Genomic DNA, 9,141 nt, shown 5'->3' on the forward strand with positions numbered 1-9,141 from the left:
TAAACGTGTTAGTCATGTTGTCCAAGGTAGATGAAGAGGGGGGAAAGAGGAGGAGGAGGAAGAGCAGAAGGAGATGGGGAAGAGGAAGAGGAGGGGGAAAGAGAAGGGAAAAAAGGAGGAAAAACATGACATCAACATACAATGTGAAACTATGCCCCTTAGCCTAAAAAGCTAGAATAGAGGAATATCATAGTGATAACTTTTTAAATATCCTTTAATAATGGTGAAACCTCTGGAGGCTTAGATAAGTTGCTTATCCCAAATCACCAAACATATAAATGTGAGAGCAGAGATACAAAACTAAAACTGACACTGAGAGCCCTGCCCCACACTAAGTCCTGCATTTACTAGGGTTTCAATTTTGTAGATTTCTGATCTCCTGCTTAGCTGACTTTGAGTTTTATACAATTAGCAATGATGCACTCTTATTTGGTCCAAATTTATTTATGAACTTTGTGCATAAGCAAAATGTAAACACATTCTATATGACAAAAATTATCATGAATACAATTAAAAGCCATAAAAAATCTTGAGAGAAAATATTTGTAAAGTATAATATAAAAGTGGTCAATAATCTTAATATATAAAATGCACTTACACACCAACAGAAAAATAGGGTAAGGATATGAACACTTTTTTTAAATTTATTTATTTTGAAGGGGAATTAAACAACTGAGCCACCCAAGTGTCCCAGATATGAACAACTTTTGTGTGTGTATATATACATAGGTGCTAGTATAATAAATACAAAGAAATTATTAAAGGATTTTTAGATCAAAAGATATCTTTGGAAAAAAAGAGGTAATATAAACAGATTCACCTTATTCATGTCTGCATTATTTAAATTTTTTACAATTATTTATTTCTGTCACATGTCTTAAAGAGTTCTGAAAATGGGGATTCTAAGAATGTTTCCTTTACTGAAAAAAACTTCCAGACAGATGTCTGGAGTAATGATCCTCACCTTTGCTTCCTTCTTTTGTCTGAGATATTTAAGTTTCATTTCTGGTTCTGATCAAGAGCTGAAATTCTGCTATGTTTTGTAAAATTCCTCCAATAAATAAATATAATTTTTACAAGGAGGGAAAAATATGGCAGGTGTGAATTTTCAAGACACAATAAAGTACACAGTATATAAGAAGTGTCACTTTGTGTATTTTCTATATTGTAACTAAATCTAATCTCCATTTTGAGCTCCAAGTCTGTTGTGAGTAGGAAGTATATTGTCTCCAATTTAGTGTAAATTCAGTTCTTCTCATTTTTCTTTGTTAATGTATGATAAATCCAACCCATCAATATGTCTCCACTTCTCATTATATGACATCTAAATTATCAGAGCTTATGTAGTGTTTTGATCTTTACTACTCTTGGTGACATCCCTAAGATATTTTAATTAATTCCCATCTAAACCACAAAGATATGGTTCATGTTGCCATGCTGCAGCCTCTCAACTTGACCATGAGACTGGCTCAGCACCATAGGCACTCTTGCTCAGCTAACTTTTGAGCCTGCTGGGAACACAGAAAAACTGGACTATGTTCCACACCTCTGAAAGATATGGGAAACTCAGTGGAGCTACCTTGGACATTCTCTGACCTTCATATGAAAGAAAGCCATTTCTATTATACCATACCCACATTAGGGCGACACCAAGAATTCCTGTGAGGCTATAGTTTCTCAGGTATCCAAACAGGAAGAGGGAAATATCACAAGGTAAAAATATATGTGAGAGGGCAGGAAATATACCAGATAATATTTCATCTTGCCACATTTACTACCCCTAGCAAATCCTTTTCCCTCACAAAGAAAATATAGGTATCACCCCTTAAAGAAGGTAAGAATAGGGGCGCCTGGGTGGCGCAGTCGGTTAAGTGTCCAACTTCAGCCAGGTCACGATCTCGCGGTCTGTGAGTTCGAGCCCCGCGTCAGGCTCTGGGCTGATGGCTCGGAGCCTGGAGCCTGTTTCCGATTCTGTGTCTCCCTCTCTCTCTGCCCCTCCCCCGTTCATGCTCTGTCTCTCTCTGTCCCAAAAATAAATAAACGTTGAAAAAAAAATTAAAAAAAAAAAAAAGAAGGTAAGAATAAAGTTGCTGTAAAAATTTGTCTACAATAGTAACTCCCATATACAAATCAGCAGGCAGGTATTATCCTCCCCAGGGTCCCCTTTTGTCAGGTGGATAAGGATGGATACTGGATATATTTTTCTACCCTCCTCATTTAAGGGTGGTTACTTGTTCTTCCACACCTAATTGCTGTCAGACAAATTATTTTTATTTAACCACCCCCATTCATGATTCAGTGATGTAATGTAAGCCCCTTACGTCTGGGACTTAAATTTCAGTCTCAAATGATTTACCCCACACTGAATCGATTAAGAAAACCCTAATATAGCTGAGTTTACTTTCAATTAGCAAGATTAGGTTTTTTGCAGTAGACAGAATGGGGCTCAAATGCAGACTAAGATTAGTTATATAAAAACAGAAATTTCTTTACCAGATGAGTTTTAAATCCTAGAAATTTATACCTGTTAAAAATCAATAAAAGTTATTTCTAAATAAATGATGAAATAGTTTATATAGTATAATCTCAAATACTTTGAATAATGGATATGGATAGAAAAATATAGAAGGATATACATTCAATGTTACTTACTGGTGACTCTCAAAATCTGTAATTCATCTAATCATTCATTCATTCGAGAAACATTTATAGGGAATTATTATGTGTAATTCCCTAGCTTCATCTCATAATTTATTTCTCCTAAATTCCAAACTCATATAGCAAACTCTGTATTACACATGCCTATTTGAAGAAGACAGATATTACTAACCAACTCAATATCTATGGCCCCACATGGACTGTACCAAACAAGTTTAAACCAACTTTGGTCCTGCCATCCTAGAAGTTCACCATAAAAGGAAGGCCATATGGCAAAGTGGAGAGAGCTTGGGCCTTTAAGTCAGATACAACTGGGTTAGAACTCCTCTGCTTCTTATTGACTACAAACTTGGAAAATTTAATTAACTTCTCTGAGCTTCACAGAGCATACTTAGTGAAAAGGTGAATATTAAAGAGATCCTGATGTCCACCGTACAACGTTTTTGAACATAGACTAAAAGCGGGTAAAATGCCTAACAGAGTTTCTGGCCCATGCTTGGCACTCAGCACAAGTTTACTTCCTATCCCATTCCCTCCATTCTATAGCAGACGTGGCATTGCCATAAACACAATTGAACAACTATGTGATGGAAAACATTTGGAATGGCTACAATAGAAAGTAAAACCAACAGACATTTACTTTGTGTAGGAAACACAGCTCACTAGTTGTTATATTGGACAAAACAACATGAAATTGCTGAAATTCAGTCATTTTTGAACTACCAAAACAATTTCATATCTTTCAATCTAATAGAATGACTTGTGTGTTGAGTTCAAAGAGGAAAGCAATATTGACTATCCTTTGAACTTTTTCCCCCTCTTCTCTTTCTGTATCTCAAAGAAGACATTGCAAAGTCCATAATATGGGTGCTTCTGCTATCCTTTTAGCCCCAGAAAGACTATGAGAGCATGAAGCTACAGAGATAAATACATTAGGCAGGATGCCAGAGAGAGGGCCTGAAGAGCTGCCTGATTCCAAGACTGGAAGTATCCTGATAACAGGACGTTTGGTGAGTCACTTCCCCTCTTTTGGCCTGGACTGATCACGAGGATGAAATTGGGGAGCCCACCCAACCATCCTGGAGAGCTGTGGAGATCCTTGAGACTCAAGCTGGGCAAGCACTCTGGGTTTTCAGCTGGGAAGATCTGTTAAGGCCAAGAAATTATTTTAACAGAAATTAATTTGCAAGAATAATAGAACACTGCACATTAAGCACTCAAGTGGCTATTATTTATGAAATGTCAACAAGCATTTGTAAAACACAAATGACAGTCGGACATGAATCCTGCTCTTTACAGAACTAAGAAAACTTCTGTGAACTGTACCTGCTAGTGTGTTATAAGCTTTCCATGTGCTAGCTCTTTTAATACTTAAAGTAAACCTATGAGGCAATATTTACATATGTAAATAAATATTTACAGTATTTATGTATGTAAATAAATATTTACAGTATGTAAGCAGCAGAGCCTAGAATTCACCTCTGGCCTCTGTATTTCCGCAATCTGTACTCTTTCCTCTCCAAAACATTGGCATGGGGCTAATTCAAGTTCCTAGAGTGTTCAGCCCTAGCCTTTTAACCCAAATAACAAGCATGACATGTCTATTATAAACACCAACAAGAAATAAAAAACATTGAATCAGTACTTGTGGGTGTATAACACGACATGTAAAGGGAACAATGTGAGTGAAGCCATGGAATTCAAGAGAACATTTGGTCTGCTTGAGAATTTGAATTGGGCTGCTGGGGCTGGACACTGCAGAAAGGAGTTCTTTGGACTAGGATGGTCCCATCAGTCAAAAATGCAAATATATATCTCAGGCAACAATATAGAACAACTGCAAAGCCAAATAAGTTGTAAATATTATTTGAAGCTTAATGTTCTGCACTATACATTCACACTCATAACTTAGATCAAATTTTAAAAGCAAACTTTAGTAGACACAGAGGTAAGTTGGGTAAGATACTTCCTTGAGTCTTCATAAATCTACCTACGAGAGATGCACAAAATTTGAAAGAAATAGCTTTCTCTTTGCTGTTATCTTCTAACTCAAATTGAAGGTTGAATTTTCTCATCAGAATTGTGGAATATGTCCTTTTTGTTCATCTTCAAATGCCCCTAGGTTAATAATGAACTGGGAGATGAAAGTCACATCAGTGGTAGAGCATGGGGAGTGGTTGTCCAGAATAAGTTTTGCAATTTATGTCTATGTTTGTGTGAATGTGTGTATGTGTGCATGTGCATTTATACCTAGATCAATGTCATGTATTTCTCTTTTGTTGCTGTTGCCATTCTTTCAAAGTTCCTCTTTTGTTCTCTAATTCAAATCTTTGTCAAAGCAGTTAAGTGTGAAATTCAAATACATACAGCAAATGTATTTGGATTGACTTCCTTGGCAGTTCTGTATAATATGTTCTTGATGTCAATCTTTCTGACTAAGAAGTGGACCCACAAAATGTTGATAGATATTATGGTGACAAGCTAAAACATCTCTCAGACATCATTTTAAAGATATAAAGCAGATAACATTTTAAAGATATAAAGCAGAAATAAAAGGGAGAACTTTAAGGTCAAGATAATGGAAATTCTAGGCAGCCAATATTTGAATTCTGACTCTCCATTTAAGAAAAAAAGGAGTGTTTAATTTTTGTTTTTCCTTATCCAGAGTTTCCCTCATCATTCATTCGTTTATTTATTCATTCATTCTTATATTATTCCCAATGCTGGTAGAATCTGGTGTTCAGTTCTTTTCATTTGAAGTTTTGCTCACATTTTGTTGATGAATTTAAGTTGCTACAATAGCCCTTGTATACTGGTATCATTTTTCCTTAACAAATTCAAGGAAAGAGTCTAATTATAAAATGGTAACTGAGAGAAAGAAACCTTTTCATTTCTTCATTTCTTTTCCAAACTCACTCCTACAAACAAGCAACTCTTCTGAACAATCCTGGCAGTCAGAGACATCATTTGCAAACGTCAAACTTCAGACCCACCACCTGTCCCTGCCGTGACTCATAATATAAACATAGACCCTCTGTGTAGCCTGTTTCCTAGAAGTTAAAAACATAACTCACAGCTGGTGTCTCCCCTTCTGAGAGGCCACTGTGTATGAGAGGCCCTTTCATGGAGTGAGCCAGGGTCCAGCAAAGCCTTGCATAAATTTTCAGTCTTAAGAGCCTTCACAAGCTTATGTTTTTCTCCAAATGTATTAGTATAATCTGAAGCACCATAGCTCCAAGATCCCTATAAAGTCCTAAGGGACATCCCCATCATCCACTTCAAGCCTCTACCACAAATATCCTGCCTCTTTTCTTCACCCTCATCAAGATGCAGTTATTCTTCACTCTTGCCTAGATATTTGTATTCTATTAAAGAGTGCTCAGGCCTCAGTCATCCATATCTGTGAATTAGATTGTGCTTGACACAATGACAGAATGGCCACATTCAATTGCTTCTCATCCACGTTTGATACTATATATTTTTGTTTGTTTACTTTCAAAATATTTTTTAGAGCTCTTTTGCTCAGGCCTGTGGTGCCAACAGAATGAGCAAGTGCCAGAAAGCTCGGTAGCTACCAAGGAGATCAGAAGTAGCATGATAAACAATACAAGAAAGCACATTTGGGCACAGCCCTGAAGGCCAACCCTTTTGGAAGTGCTTCTCATGCAAAAGGAATTGTGCTGGAAAAAGTAGGGGTTGAAAGAAAACAGACAAATTCTGCCATTAGGAAGTGTGTCAGGGTCCAGCTAATCAAGAATGGCAAAAAAAAAAATCACAACCTTTGTACACAATGACAGTTGTTTGAATTTTATTGAGGAAAATGATGAAGTTCTGGTTGCTGGATTTTGTCTCAAAGGTCATGCTGTCAATGACATTCCTGGAGTTTGCTTTAAGGTTATCAAAGTAGCCAATGTCTTTTGGCCTTATGCAAAGACAAGAAATAAAGACCAAGATCATAAGTTTTGATGGTGAAAACATGACAATAATAAATTTTCATATGCCAACAAATAATTAAATAATAAATAAATAAATAAATAAATAAATAAATAAATAAAATATTCTTTAGAAAGAAATAAGGGTTGTATGAATCTCTTAAACCTATTGTCCATAGGAAGACTCTAATTCACTGAGGACAAAGGTTTGTGTAAACAATTCCAGAAAAATAGAGGATGGGCAAAAAGAACAGACCTGATATAGAATTTCTCAAGCTGGGGGCACCTGGGTGGCTCAGTTGGGTAAGCCTCCAATTCTCAATTTCAGCTCAGGTCATGATCTCATTGTTCATGGGTTCCAGCCCCGAGTTGGGCTCTGCTCTGACAGCATGCAGAGCCTATTTGTGATTCTCTCTCTCTCTCCCACTCTCTCTCTGCCCCTTCCCCACAAGAGTGTGCTCGCTCGCTCTGTCTCAAAAATAAATAATAAATAAAATAAAATTTAAAAAAAGTATTTGGCAGACAGACCAAGGAGTGGATCTGCTGAAAGATTTATAGTGGTTGTTATATATCTGCTTTGACCATCTAGCCCAGGGAGTAGCAAATTTTTTTTAGTAAAAGGCCATAGAGTAAAGATTTTAGCCTTTTTGGGCTATGTAATTTCTGTCTCAACTACTCAACTCTCCCGTTGCAGTGCCAAAGTATTGTGGGTGTGTTCCAATAAAACTTTATTTATAAAAACAGAGGGTGGGCTGAATTTGGCTCACAGGCCATACTTTACAAACTCTGATCTGGCAAATGGTAAAGTCCCTAAGTACCTGCATATCCAAGCAACCAATACTCAAATTCTAAGAGTTAGTTAGGAGGTGGGGCTCTTATTCCTCAATCCAGTGCCTATCATCTAACTGATTCAGGTTATAAATGGATCCTTACCATTGGTTAGTGAGTTGATGCTGAGGTTCCACGGGTACTTGTAAGTCACTACAATATCTCTTGGAAGCTGAATCATTATCTTTTCACAAGTGAAGTGAAAGGGTTCAGGATACAAAAGGCTAACAGGGAAAAACAGAAATTTCCATTTCCTAATGCTTGCCACCACTCTTCAGTGTAGTAACAACACTCAGAAGTAATATTCCAGATCAGCTAACTGTTTCTGTTGCTACTGTAAAATGCAAACATAAATAACCTTTAGATTCATTTTCAGGGCACCTGGGTGGCTCAGTCAGTTAAGCATCTGACTTCAGCTCAGGTCATGATCTCACGGTTCGTGAGTTCAAGCCCCACATCGGGCTCTGTGCTGACAGCTCACAGTTTGGAGCCTGTTTCAGATTTTGTGTCTCCCTCTCTCTGCCTCTCCTCTGCTCATGCTCTGTCTCTCTCTGTCTCTCTCTCAAAAATAAATAAACATTAAAAAAAATTTAGATTCATTTTCTAGTTGACAGTATTCTTGCCTTCTTTTAAACAATAAATGTGGCTAATACTATGTTAATGTTAGAAAGAACAAATTTTGAATGTCAAATGAATAATACAATAAAATTAAGAGATAATAATAATCATAAGGGTACAAGTTTTTGTTCCTTCATTATTCCAACATTTACCTAATCAAACTACTATAATTTTTGCTCTCAAGTTAGGAAATCTGACCTTAAAATTTTAAATGACTGGCCATATATATATATGTATATATATATATATATATATATATATATATATATATATAGCATAGTTTTTAATTGTTTGTCTTTCAGAAATTCATTTTAATTCAAAGTTATAGGGAGAAGGTTTTCTTTAATGGTCTCCCAAAGAGATGTTACCCTTTCCCTTTATTTTATTTTTAAGCAGATCTTATTTTCATCTTGAGTATCCATGGATTGTCAGTCTGATCATATTGCCCACATTGGGCCAGATGGATACAGAGTTCTCTTAGATCACTTTATTCTAATTTCCTGGAGCTGTGCTTAAATTCTGGAATATGGGGGGGTCTTATATAATATGAGAATATTTTTGAGGAGAACCTTCCAGTCTCTGAATCTCCTGTCCAAGAAGGTATTTGCTGATACATCTCTATCCCATCAGTTGCTTGGCCATCTATTTGTAATCAGTGGCCTCATGAGTACTGGAATTAATCATGCTGAACACATAGTCCTTTGCAACAAAGTCATGCCTACTGTCTCTGTACCGGGCTTCTTCTGATTACCTATTAGGATTTCTCACTATAGTCCTGCATTTATCCACAAGTGTGTTATATAGTCTGGTACATCAGTATGATTATCTTCCCTTGCAGATATCCATCCTTAAAGGCCAGAGATCCAGCATATCTTAGATATGTTTGGGTGATTTTACCTCAACTTTCCCTCTGCTTGAATATTTCCAAAGTTCTGCTACCTCATGAGTCAAACTTATGCCATCCATTTGTTAGTTTTCTTCCAAAAATGTCTTTTACATTTTCTGTAGGACTTCTGATATCTATTTTTTATTACTGTTCCTAATGTGTCCCCTGGACAAAGCTTAGATTTTCTGAGTGAATGCAAATGCATTTCAGCCCTGCCAC

At 36.6% G+C, this 9,141-nt stretch overlaps 1 pseudogene; it reads left to right on the forward strand.

The window, feature by feature from the left end:
• Window positions 1-3,599: 3,599 nt before the first annotated feature.
• LOC121024951 (40S ribosomal protein S23-like) lies at window positions 3,600-6,617 on the forward strand (annotated as a pseudogene).
• Window positions 6,618-9,141: the final 2,524 nt, after the last annotated feature.

Source organism: Herpailurus yagouaroundi, unplaced genomic scaffold (assembly GCF_014898765.1).
Source record: "Herpailurus yagouaroundi ecotype Mexico unplaced genomic scaffold, PumYag 67383, whole genome shotgun sequence".
In the NCBI taxonomy this organism is placed as follows: Eukaryota; Metazoa; Chordata; class Mammalia; order Carnivora; family Felidae; genus Herpailurus; species Herpailurus yagouaroundi.